The 12,942-nt window shown below is 42.9% G+C and overlaps 1 protein-coding gene and 1 long non-coding RNA gene across 5 annotated transcripts in view; both read left to right on the plus strand.

The window, feature by feature from the left end:
• Nucleotides 1-12,942, plus strand: part of NTM (neurotrimin) — a 902,803-nt gene that overhangs the window by 187,616 nt on the left and 702,245 nt on the right. The gene's annotated exons all lie outside the window — the stretch shown is intronic.
• LOC120615658 (uncharacterized) lies at nt 2,567-6,502 on the plus strand. Its single transcript, XR_005656328.1, has 3 exons — nt 2,567-3,070; nt 5,599-5,704; nt 6,062-6,502. It is a non-coding gene; the product is annotated as an uncharacterized LOC120615658 (long non-coding RNA).

The raw sequence follows: 12,942 nt of genomic DNA on the forward strand, positions 1-12,942 counted from the left end.
GTCAATAGGTGCTGAAAAACTAATTGATTGATGTCAAGCAGTGGGCTGCCAGGATACACAGGACATAAACGTTTCCATCAGCAACTCGGATGAAGACATAGAAATGACACATCAAATTTGCAGAAGACATGAAATTGGGAGGAAAAGCAAATTTATTGAATCCAGAAAGATATTGTCGGGCTGGAGAAATGGTCCAAATCTAAAATGATGAAATTTAACAGGGAAAAAATCCAATATCTTATAATTAAGTTCAAAGAGTAAATTATTTTCATATAGGTTCATGCCGTATCCTGTATTAGATTCAGGCATGGTCTAGCTAACTGCAGGAAGTAAGGGCTCTTTCTAAGAGTCCTTTAGGTTGATTTGATCACTGGAGGATGGGACTGGGAGAAAGGCCAGCACGTCAGGAACATGGATTCTAAAGAACATGGCTGCAGGAAAGGGTGGTGGGTCAGAGGTGGTAGTCATTTCAGGCTGTGAGTGGTGACAGGGACCAGGTACGTACACTAACTCATCACTCATTCTCTCTCAATATGTTCATCATGAGACCATAGTGTATGGTTTTTAAGGGCCCAGGCTCTATATTCAGATTGTGTGAGGTTACATGCTGACTTTGCTGCTTACCAACTGTGTACTTTTAGGCAAGTTACTTAATTCCTCTGTGACTCAATTTCTATATCTGTAAAATGGAGGTATATTTGTAGCTACTTACCTGGTAGCATTCTTGTGCAGATCCAGTTCAATAATGCATATGAAGTATTTATTATCATGACTGCTCTTCACTAGGTATGCAGCTTGATTGAGGAGGAAGGACAAGGCATGTTACTTCTTTGGAAAAGAGGTTGGTAGGATTAAATCAGAACAGCCTATGCCAGAGATCTGAAGACCTGGAAGCTTAGGAAGACAGTCAAAGAAGTAAGACAGGAAACCCATAACCAGAACTGCATAACAAGGAGCACACTAAATTTGGGGACTAAAATGTAAGCCATCAAAGGAAATGCAAAGTCCGAGTCAAGCTAACAATTGATGGAGAGCCTGAAGTGTTGGGCTAGCTCACTTTAAATCTCTTGTGTTTGAGAGCAGGCTTGAGTGTAGAGACAGAAACAGGTGGAAACCATGATGGACAGTTTCCGCTCTGGACCGTGCTCTGAGGGGCAATGGAGCACAGAGGCTGGAAATTAGGAAGAGGCTAATAGATTGAAGAAGAGTTTAGTTTTAGCAGGCTGGAAAAGGAAGATGGGGATGGGAGAATACTGGTTTACTGATTGCCAGTTTCCTGCAAGTTACAAGAGTCAAGTACCCGCTCCCTTTTATATTTCATAAGACAATGACATTCATGTGTGCTGTATTTCTGTGAACCAGTCAGACAATACCCAGAGCACAATGCTAATCATTGCACCACACTTTCAAAGGTTGGAAATGGCCCATCTTGGTCAGGATGGTAAAGCAACAAGAGTGCGTGTTGTGTGAACAAAGAGCAATAGGGCTGGCAGTGCTCTTTTGAGAAAACTAAAGATATGCCCACACACGAACATGAGACATTCTTTAAATATTTGCAGAGCTGTCTTCTTAAGAAAAGAAGAAAAGAAGAATGCCTCATTCCTGCTCAATAAGCTGCCAAGGACCACAGGGTGGGAGTTCTGGGAAATGAACTTTAATTCTGAAATTCAAAGTCAATGAGATGCCAAAGATGGAAGCTTCCCCCCGGAAAAGGACACATTTGCCATGGGCGGGGCACAGAGAGAGGGCATTTTAGCATTGCTTAAAGAGTTGGGCTAGATAAGGGTCTTTAAAATCTTTTCCCAAGCAGAGCATCCTACATTTTAATGAAAACTACCATAAAACAGTTGAGTAAATCCCAGGATTTTGGCTGCCGTTCCAATGCATCAGTGCCATCTTTGGAATGGCTGTGCTGCACTCATTTTCCTGCTGTCAGTTGAAGAAGTCGTTCTTAAGCCCGTTGTAGTTCTATGTGGAGCCAGGAGGTGGAGCCGGTCCATAGCGTACCTGGAGGGCCCAACTGGGAGGCTTGTGTGATGAAGTTGAACCCTGGAGCTCTCTGCGTGGATTGGCAGCCATAAAAGAATGTGAGAGCTAATCGGCCGCCATCTGTCTTCATTTTGCTAACCCCCTCTATTGGATGCCACAAGCAGCTCACTTCCTATATTTATAAACATCCCCAATCAGTCATTTCTCTGCCCGCTGTCACATATTTGTGGCATTAATGCTGGCTGCTTTATCACAGATTGGACTTCATTTCAGACATAACTCTCATATACTGTGGTTCTGAGATCTTTACAGCCACATTACGGTATATAGCTGAGTTGTGATTACACTTCAGCTCTGTAAGGCCACAGACAGTGATTTGGCCCACACCTACCCACTTGCCACCCCTGCCCTCTGCAGGCAGCTGTAGATCATGCTAGACACAGAAAAATTGGGATCTCTAGGAGAGAGAGAGAGAGAGAGAGAGAGACAGAGAGAGACAGAGAGAGACAGAGAGAGACAGAGACAGAGAGAGACATTGTGAGAGAGAGACAGAGAGAGAGAGACAGAGAGAGCAAGAGAGGCCAGAGGAGACAGAGAGAGAGAGAGAGAACGAAGGTCGAGCACACCCTCACTATGGCTTAGGGTCGGTGGCCAGGGCTCTTCCACAGGGCTGAGAACTCACAGGACTGTCGCCTTTTGGCAGAGTGACCTGACAGATGGAGAGAGTTAATGGAAGTAAAAGAAAGGGAGAGACGAGGGGGAGAAGTCTGTAATTGAACTGACCTTTCTCAGGAGCCCCCAGATCTCAAAGCTAACACTGGGGCCATACATTTTATCTTATGTTTGAAATCAGGAATATAAGTTAGCATTTCTTCTTGCTGTCTGTATCGTGCTTGCCACATTTACAAGACTGGTTCTTTTACAGAAATAAAGAAAAAAATGTTTTTTATCCCATTGCATTTGGGTTCTTATAGTTCCTAAATGAACCCTTGGAACCACAGCCACAGGGGAAGTAGTAACCCTTTCCTCTTCTGGGAGTCGTGGTGGCCATTAAGAGGTCAGAAGTAAAGAGGTATACTTGGTAAGTAGCTAAACAAAATGGTTTTTGGGGGGAGAAAATAAGATTTTAGAGAATTATGGGAACCTGGGTTATGGGTTATTGCTAGAAGCATGTAGAATATTGGGTATGCAACATGCATATTTAAAGAAAATGTTTTTTCAATTTGGAAAATGCCAATTTTCAGTCTTTGCGGCCATGCTTTCTTTTTGCTATTCACAGCACCACAAAACCATCTCTCATTCCTTTGATGAGGGATCCTGCTCCTTCTTCCCAGTGTTTCTGAGTTTCCAAGAGGCTCTTCCCAGACCTCCACAGGTGTTCTCTAACTGCCGGCGGCTGCTCAGGGCACCATCACCTCTCATAGTCACCTCTTACTATGTTGTTCCACCACTTTCTTCTTCCTAATCCCCAAATGTACATTCTGTTCTTTTCCTTGTACCCCAAAGGGGCATGGCCACATAGTGGGAGCAGAGGGGAGTTACTTCAGGGAACAGAGAACTCTAATTAGATAGCAGATATCACACTTCTGAAATCCATCACACAGGACCTTTGGCTGGTGTCCTCCCTCTCCTGATTATTCCTTCTCTGAATTCCAGGACCCCAACCTGTCCACTACTCTCTCGGCCTCTTTTCAAGGGAAATAAATTAGCTACCTTCTCCATTCTAACTCCCTGGAGATGCTTCTCTGTCCACAAAGACGTTATTACGTAGAACATTTTCATCTTGATGATCTCAAAATTCCCTTCTAGACTGGGCTGTGATCTTTAAATCACCAAATGAAAAAAAAAGTATGGTAAAGTATTTCTTACCCACTCAACTTCCACCCTCCACATCTCTACCCCCCAAAAAAAAGCTCTACTCGGGATGAATTCCGTGCTCCCCCCATCTCCAGTCCCTAGAATGCAGAAAATGCTCAGCAAAATCTGTTTTAAATAATCATCAAGAATAGCCTTGAGGGGGAAAATCTGGACTAGATTCCACGCCGACTGGCACCACCCAGCTCATGAGATATATGGAGGAGGAAAGGAGTCCAGCTCTGCCGGCTGTCAGCCGTGGGCCCTGACTGTGTGTAAAAGAATCCCCTAGTCTTTTTTTAGAACCATAGCAGTAGCTGCACTTCTAAATTTACGTGATATACTGCTAAAGTTAACTTAGCAGTTAATTTATGCTTTGGAGTTAGTCTGCCTGCATTTTAAATCTTAGCTTCACCACTTACTTGTTTTGTTTTCTTATTTTTACCATAGACAAGCCTCCATTTTCTCATCTGAAAAAGAGAAAAATATTTACTTTAGTGTTGGTGGGAGGAACAATCAATTAATGCCTTCAAAGCACCTAGGACACTTCTTGGTACAGAGTTAACACTCAGTTTATACATAGATATTACTTCTCATTGCCAATGTCACATTCCCCCTGGCTATCACTTTCCTCTTGTACAAATGCCTCAAAAATCGAAAAGCAGCCTCTTCTCAGAATTACCCAGCTTAGGGGGTCAAGCTACGGCATTGGAACTGGGTACCTGTGACTCTCACTCTCTTCACCTCTCTGTCCACCTAGCTCTTACTTTCTAGTCTATGAATCATGGCCCAGTCTTTCTTTCAACTGAGGTTCTAAGGAAATGTAAAGGAAGGGAATTTTCTTGATGACCATGGCTCCAAACGCTGTTCCGTTGTTATAACTGTTCCTCTCTTCCATGTGGGTATCCGTCTCTCCTGCTTTTTAATCAGCCCAGTCGTGTTACTAAACTATTTCCGCAGTGCTTGGGAAGCCATGATGAAAAGCCACTCTCAGAGTTCTCAGGTCCCGTAGAATGGATTATGTTCTGTGGTTTTCCAATTGGATTCAGATCCCTAAGCTGAATACCATCCTGCTGGCTCTGGAGAGTAGAGAAGATGGTCTCTCTGCACCTTGAATTTGACTCATTTCAGAGAAAACGTGAAGCCTCAAAACAGTACCTCCTTTCACACACACCCAACCCTACCACACACACACAATAACTCCTTTACATTACCTAATTCTTTAGGCTTTGTGGCAAACAGATATTAAAATATTAAATCTGTCTTAGATATCTTCTTCATAAAATATTAATGGAAAATGTCTGTGTTAACAATGTGTTAACATGAAATAATAAACAAACTGCAGTAATTGGATATTTTTCTTCTGAAGGTCATATGCCTCCACAAAAATCACCCTGGCAAATGTGCATTTCAGGAGAGTAATTGCACCTTACATTCAGACACTGTGCTTTCTCATGTTCAAAGAACATTCTTTAAACATTAATTAGTTACTCCACCAAATATCCTAGGAGGCGTGGATTAATATCGGCCTAAAACAGATGGAAACTCAAAGAAAGTTAAAGACTTTCTCACACAATTCTAAGGCAGGAATTTTTAGCTAAATCCTCATGAATGGACCAGAAATAAGTCATAAGTGAGGCTAAGAGATCAAGGGTTATTTATCCTAAATTTCTTAGAGATTTATTCTGTTCTTTGATTTGTGTGAACTCTGTAGATAAACGCCTGAGAAATGCTTTCATCTCTCCCCCAAATCAGATATTCACTTATTCAAGAGTGCCCAGCCAGAAGATGTCATAATGGGAATCTCCGCCTGCCTAGTAGATTGGGACTACTTGCTTTTGAGGGCCTACTTTAGCCACAGGTAACTTTTTCTAAGTGAAAAAATATAGAAGGAGGAGGCTCCTATAGCAGAACACAAAACACAGAGGTCCACTGCATCTTACTGGGATTCTACTGTGCTATCTATGACTAGTACAAGCTTACAGCTCAGAGATTGGCTGCAAATCCTCTTTACTTGCACTGCCCTGAATCATGGCTGTATGTCCCTAGGTCCTTGTTCCGTGCTTTTCTTACGAACTTATGGTACGCCTATCACACAAAACCACTTGCAATCATTCCCAATAATTGCAGTGTGAAAAGCGAGATCAGCATCCAACTTTTATGGCTGGCTACTAACCCAGCCAGCATTTTCTAATAATACTTTGCCTTTATATCCCAGGATTGCAGAGCAATTTACGAAGATTAATTAGAAGCGCCTCAGAACTCTCATCCTTGGTGGAGGCAGGGTTGGAGACCACGAGAGAAGATTTAAATTAGCCTCCTCTGAGAAAGTGAGATGTGAGGATTGTAAGTGAGGACTTGTGGTTCAAGCCAGAGCTGTATCTGAGAATGAAACCCTATCTCCCATTCTGAAGGCGACAGAGAAACAATGTGTCATCTGATGTTCTGAAAGGATTCAATTGGGAGGAAGTAACGAGGCTGTGTGTATTTTTTATTTGAAAAATGATGGAAATGCCCATATTTGTTACTACCCCCGGGGGTCTGGCAAGATGCCTAAAATATTTGTTTTTGCAAGGTTACAATTTGCGTTACCTCAGACCAGCCCGTTTCACTTTTTGCTCTTCCCTGACCCAGAGCTTGCTGTCCCTGGTTCCCTGAGAAGTCAAGGGTAACCTGGGTGTAAATATGACCCTTCGATGTATGGTAATATGGAGGTGGCCTTCTCGGGTACCTGCTTTCCAGTGCACCATGGGGCCTGGTGATGCGAGGATCAGCTTGGCAAAGAATAGGAAATGATGGTGGAGAAAGGGCTCTATCAGGCCATTGAGGAAGCGCAGCTGTTGAGGGGCCACGGGAGGGGCTGGAGGAAAGCTGCAGTGACGTTCTGTTTTGTTCTTGCAACCAAGGCACAAATTAAGGCAAAATTAGAGACTTTCTTTGGGAGATTGGACGGATGGAAGGAGGAGGAAGATGGGGAAGCAGAGCTTTTAAGGACAGCAATTTGAGAACATCTGAGACAAATCTGTGGTTGATTTTGGTGGATTCGTTAGTGACTTTCTTTTTGGATTCCGGATCTGGAGGGGCTTTTCCCCCCTTCCTTTCCCTTTTTGCACCATGCACATGTAAATGTGATTGAGAATTCTTTCGTCAGATCTGCTGCCTTGGCAGCCTTCCTGCCAGCTGGCCTGGCTGGGGGAACCCAGGCTGGTGGCTGATTGTGATTGACAAGTTCTCCCAGGCTTTATGGGAAGGAGCTTGGTTTGGGAGACACTGCGACACCTTTGCCTTTAGAGCCTGGAGGAAAGGAGGGCAGAGGGGACCCTGTGGCAAGACTAACTTGCTCTCTGCCCACAGAATGTGCCCAGGCCACCTCCGCCATTCTGTCTTTCTCCACACAGCAAACATCGTGGCTAATGCAGAACATTTCTAACCACCATCAGTGCAACATGTGGCACAGAATTCCATGATGCCTGAAGTCTGAGTCCCTCTTGAAAGGCCATGAAATCCACACCCTCTTACTCTGTCTCTAAATGGGGCATTTCATGTCAGCGCCAAGGGGTGTAAAAATCTTGTCCACTCAATATGACTGTAGTTGATGGACAATCTTGTCTTTTGCTTCTCTGTTTCAGCCTCTTTCTCCTTTTTTCTCCCCCCTCTTTCTCCCAATGTTGGCTTCAGGCCATATTTAAATGCTAGTATATTTGCTTCCTTTTTTCCTTTCTTTTTTCCTGCCCAGGAAAATTCTTGCCAATCTGCAAGGACCTCAAGGCTCATATCCTCCACAAAGTTCTCTCTGGTTCCTAAATGGGTTCATGTTTATAAATTTGAGCACGGAGCCTGGCATATAATAACTGCTCTCTAAAAGGTCAATAAAATTATATCCTATCTATCTTAAAATAGATAATCTCATGTGTGTGTGTCTTAGCTTCATCTTTTAAAACAATATTTTAATTCTTTCTTCTTTATCTCAGATTTATACAGCTACATATGTGCAAAGTCTCTTCGGGGGTCACCCTTTGTATAAACGGTTGTGGCAGTTAGCCATTGAGATGACCCCCAACAACCGTAGCCTCGTGAGAGAACTGGGGCCAGAGCCCTGCCCCCAGGAACTGTGAGATAATAAATGTTTGCTGTTTACAGCAGTTTAGTTTGTTACATAACAAAAAAAATAGCTAACACAGTGGATTCTCAATCTCCTCTTGAGTTGCTTTAAATAAAAAGTATTGTAGATTCTCAAAAAGGAAATTATGACACCAGCTTTGACATTAAGGAACTATTTTTTAAGTATCTGCAATCCTTTGGAAGGAACAATCTACATTACTGATCTCATACTGGTCATATCTAAAACTAGCACAACTTTAATTATTAAAAGAGATATCAGACCATACTGTATATCATGTTAATTTCAGTTGACTTAAAAAAAATAAGTAAATGCTCAATTAGGAGGCTGTGGAACAAGTGGAAGTACTCAGAAAAGAGAGGGACAATAAATAGTACTATGCGCAGGTGTTACATTGTATTGTCCCGTTTAATCCTCACATTCATCCTCCGGCGTAAGTTATATTATTAGCTCCATTTTACAGATGAGGCAGCTAAGGCACAGAGTTTAAATACATCTTTCAGTGTAATAAAGCTGATGAAAATTTGACTTTGAAGCACATTCTCTTGACCACACATTCAAGTTATTAAATACAATCAGATTTTAAGACTCATACATTTTTGTTGATTGAAAAATTGATAAATTACCTAGATGTAAAATGAATTTGCTGCTATAAAGTCTATTTAAGAATTCCACCCCACGAATGTAACATTATTTCACCAGTCATAGCACACACCCACATGAATGGAACTCTATGCTCTCAGTGTCCAGCACAGGACTCCATTCCTTCATGACTGTGCATCAGAAACAATGGGAGGAAGCACGTTAAACAGGAACCAGCACAGGGAGAAGCACGGCAGTTGTCAGTGTTAAAGAAGAGGTGGCCAGAGACCAAAACAAGTCCGTGTAAGACAGAGAAAGACCAAATCACCACTTTTAGGAGGAGGTTGATGAGTAAGACTGACTCAAAATTGAAGAAGTAAGACAGGGACTTAGAAAAGTAACACTAATAGAATGCTTGTTTTGTGCCAGGCACTATTCTAAATGATTTAAAGTATAGTTTCATTTGCTCTACAAATCACCATATCACACAGTTACTAAAAATCCCCATTTCGCAGATAAAAAAGAAAAAAAAACAAGATATTGGGAGATTATGGTTAATATCAAGTCACAATTTGAAAATAGAAGAGCAAGAATGCAGATCCAACACGGCCCGAATCCAAAAATATTCCTCTTAACCACTACATTAAAATTTCTTGGCAATTTAGTTTGAAGCAGTACTACCAGTAAACTAAGGCTATGAAGAGATTTGAACTGAACAGAAGGATAGAAATATTTATCTTTTGGAATCTTTTATAAATGTTGGGCCTCAGTAATGCAGGGGCACCGAGCCAGAGAGATCTGCCGTCTTGGCAACCTGATTCCACCTAGAACTAGAGTGAAGAATCCTAAGGAATAAATTTTTAGTCCTGGTAGAATTTTATCAAACATTAAATATTAATACTTTTTACGTATCTGTTACAGACAAGGGCACTAGGCTAGATGCTGTGTGTGTATCAAGCAAAGTAAGACAAGGTCCCTATCCTGTTTAGGAGGACAATAGGTATGTCTATAGCTAAGGGCAATGTGTAACCATCGCTAAATGAGGTAAAGGTATTAACTGCTGGATGAATTTGGAGAGACAGCTCCAAGCTGTTGTGCTGTGGTTGAAGTTTTGAGCAAGAGATCTTACTGAACAAGCAAGAGAGAAGGAGAAAGAACACTGACAAAGGTGTGGATTATGCAAAATCAAAGTAAAGTGATAATAGATAATGCTGCATGGGTCTCAAATTTGAGCATGTTAAGGAGAGAGTTTGGTCTTTATCTAGTAGATCATGCCGAAGATTTTGAAGAGACAGATAACATGATGCAAGTAATACTTAAGGGAGATGAAGAAAGCAGAGTTATACAGGGAACCATGACATGGTTAACCTGAAAAAATATATCTAGACTCTGGTTATTGGGGAAAGCACTGGGCTAGAAGTCAGGATACCCAGTTTGTCCTGAATATTCTGCCATTAATAATCTGAGTGAGTTTGAGCAGGATAGTTCTCTTCTCTGGGACATATATTTCTCATCATAGAGTAATGAGACTGGAGAAATTATCTTGACATTCTCTCCAGCACTGGCATTCTGGGCTTGTTGACACCACTGCTCCCCTAGATTCATATAGCAATCAAAAGCAGAGTCACTCGTTACCTGCAGCTGCAGACCAGACTGCTCACACCAGCTTCTGTGAAGGCAAAGCTGCCTCTTCCTCTACTTACAATGATGATGATACCACAATGGTTTCCTTCTCTCTGCAGCATTTAATCCCAAATCACAGTTTTTATTTCATGTTTAGCATCTTCCATGTGCTAGGTTTTGAACATGACGTATACATGGCAAGAAAATGCAATCTCATCTCTACTTCATCACCTTTTTCACACTCTCACACATACTCACAAACTTCATGCACACATCTCTCACACACATACCTTACATTTCCCTCATATGCACATCTCACATGACACACATGCCTTACACACCTTTCACACACACCTTAAACTCACTCACCTCATGTTCATATACCTCACACACGCACTTCACACACATCTCACATACACACCTCATACCTCACACACACATCACACACACCCCTCATCACACACTTAATACACACACACCCCAAACACACACCCACATATATAGCTCACTGCTGACTTCTCTCTCACACATACTTCACACATTTGAAGTCAGGTGGGTATATTGGCATTACTGACTTACTGGCCCCTACCCAGTGTTTCTTAGGTTGAGCTATAAGACTTGATGTGAGGCATGACAAGGTGATAGGTGTATGCCCACATAAATTGTGTGTTTCTCACCTTGGAATGTAGAAAAGAATAGTTTTCCTAAACCGAAACGCAACAAATAATCAAGAAATACACTTTTCCACAGCCTTGCATTCTAATAAATGCAGACTTTCACTAAGGAACTAATATGTTCTAATCTCAGTACTGGAAATGTCATTCCCAAAATGATCTGTGAATTTAAGTCCACAGTCTTTCAGACTATTTTGCTCCAGCCCTGACAATGCCCGCCCTCACTCCCATTGGCAAGGGTCATTCTCTTGCAGCAGTAGCCTTCCTTCCTGTCCAGATGACAGTTATATCTGTCCATTCTGTTTTCAGAGCTGAGATTGTCCCACAGCAATGCTGGCCCCAAGGGCTAGTGTTGAAAATAAACTCTTAGGTCTGAGGTGGAGCTACTGGGAGCAGAGTTTCCTAAAGAGACCAGAAATGGGGTTGGCCGAGAGCTGAGTGCTCACTGGACCTAAAAACAGCAAAAAGTTTGTTGCCAGAGAGGTAGGACCATATGTCAGGTTCGAAGGTGAAGTACGAGCTGCAAACAAGGGAAAGGAGTCAGTCTCAGAGGGTGGGCACAAGGGGCAGAAAGCATGCAAGGCAGATCCCAGTGGCTGGGCTCCCAGAGCATGCTATGGAATCTGGTCTCCGATGTCCATGTGGAATGCCGAGCCAGGTCTCCCCTTCTCTGCATAAGGACATTTGGATGACATTTTAATGTCCCCAAACCAGGTCATTGGCAGCATTTACAAGCATTACGATAATAATTTTTTTCTTCGAATGTTTACTCTGGACCAAACACTGAGTAAGAGCTTTGCAACATTATCAGAATCGATCTACATGCAATCACACTGAAGTGAAGGTTATTTTCCATCTTATAGATGAGGAAACAAACTTCCTAACAGAACTTAAGCAATTTGTCCAACGTGTATTGTAGTGAGTGGCAGACCCAGGGTTTGAACCCAAGGCTGACCCCAAATCTGATGCTCTTAACCACTGATTTTTGCGATCTCCAATCACTTCTAAAGATGTGAGAATGCAAGGTGATGGCCAAGCAGCATTTGGACAGCATTCAGTCTCCATGAAGGGCAAGACCAGTTGGGAGAGCAGATCTATGTCCCATTTTTGTGAGCATGAAAAGCTCCTAGGAGATGCCTAAAGTAACATGAGGAGACAAGAGCAGCGAGCAGGCTGAATGAGAACAATGAGATGCTTGGATGTGGTTTCAGTTAACCTATTCTGAACATAGGCAACATTGATCCAGCCGGAGCTTCACATTCTCAGGGAAATTTCTCGCCAGCTCAGCCTTTAAGTCTCAGACATCTCATGTCTTCCCAGCCCTGATTTCACGGCTCTCAGTTCCCATCTTCTCGACAGCATTCACTCATCTCAGAACCAGAAGGCCTGCAGAGCACTGGAAGGTCCCTGGAGTGGGGAGACCCTCCTGTGGGAGGCCAGATCTGTAACAAATGACTTCCCATGGAGACAAGGTATGCTCAGAGGCCCTGCTGAGGAGAACTGAAGTCTCCCTGTGGGGCTGCCTGGCCTATCTGCTGCTGACAGGCAATATAGCTGAGCTTGGGGAGACACATGCATGGGCAGGGAACACACTCTGCAGGATTAAGACCCAGCCAGCTAAGTTCCATCTCATCTGACAGCCCTCCATGGAGATGCGTGTAGTCCCTGCCCAAAGGTACTGCCTGCTGGTGAGCTGAGACAGGAGTTCCCAGCATGCATAAGGTAAAACGGAGGACTTGGTTTTATAAAGGCCACTGATAAAAAACATCACCACTCTGCTGCCTTCAGCATGTCTTGTACTAGGTAAACATGTGCCCTCAGTCACATGGGGAAACCAGAAGAATGTGGGTGGCTGATCATCACAGCCAGGGGGTAAACACTCAGAGGACTTATGTGACTGGCAGTTGGGGCACTGGCTCAAAATGGAGAGGGAAATCTTATTCACAGCTGAAATATGCTCTCATGTGTCCACCCTAAGTTCCTCCTGCTGCAAATTAAGCCTATTTTCCATCTGGTCTCATTGGAGATGTGTTTCTGTGTTATGCTCTGGGAAGCACCAGCACTGGTAACCTCATACTCTTTCCTACTATACATCAAAGA

The sequence above is a fragment of the Pteropus medius genome, unplaced genomic scaffold (assembly GCF_902729225.1).
Source record: "Pteropus medius unplaced genomic scaffold, Ma_sr-lr_union100, whole genome shotgun sequence".
Classification (NCBI taxonomy): domain Eukaryota; kingdom Metazoa; phylum Chordata; class Mammalia; order Chiroptera; family Pteropodidae; genus Pteropus; species Pteropus medius.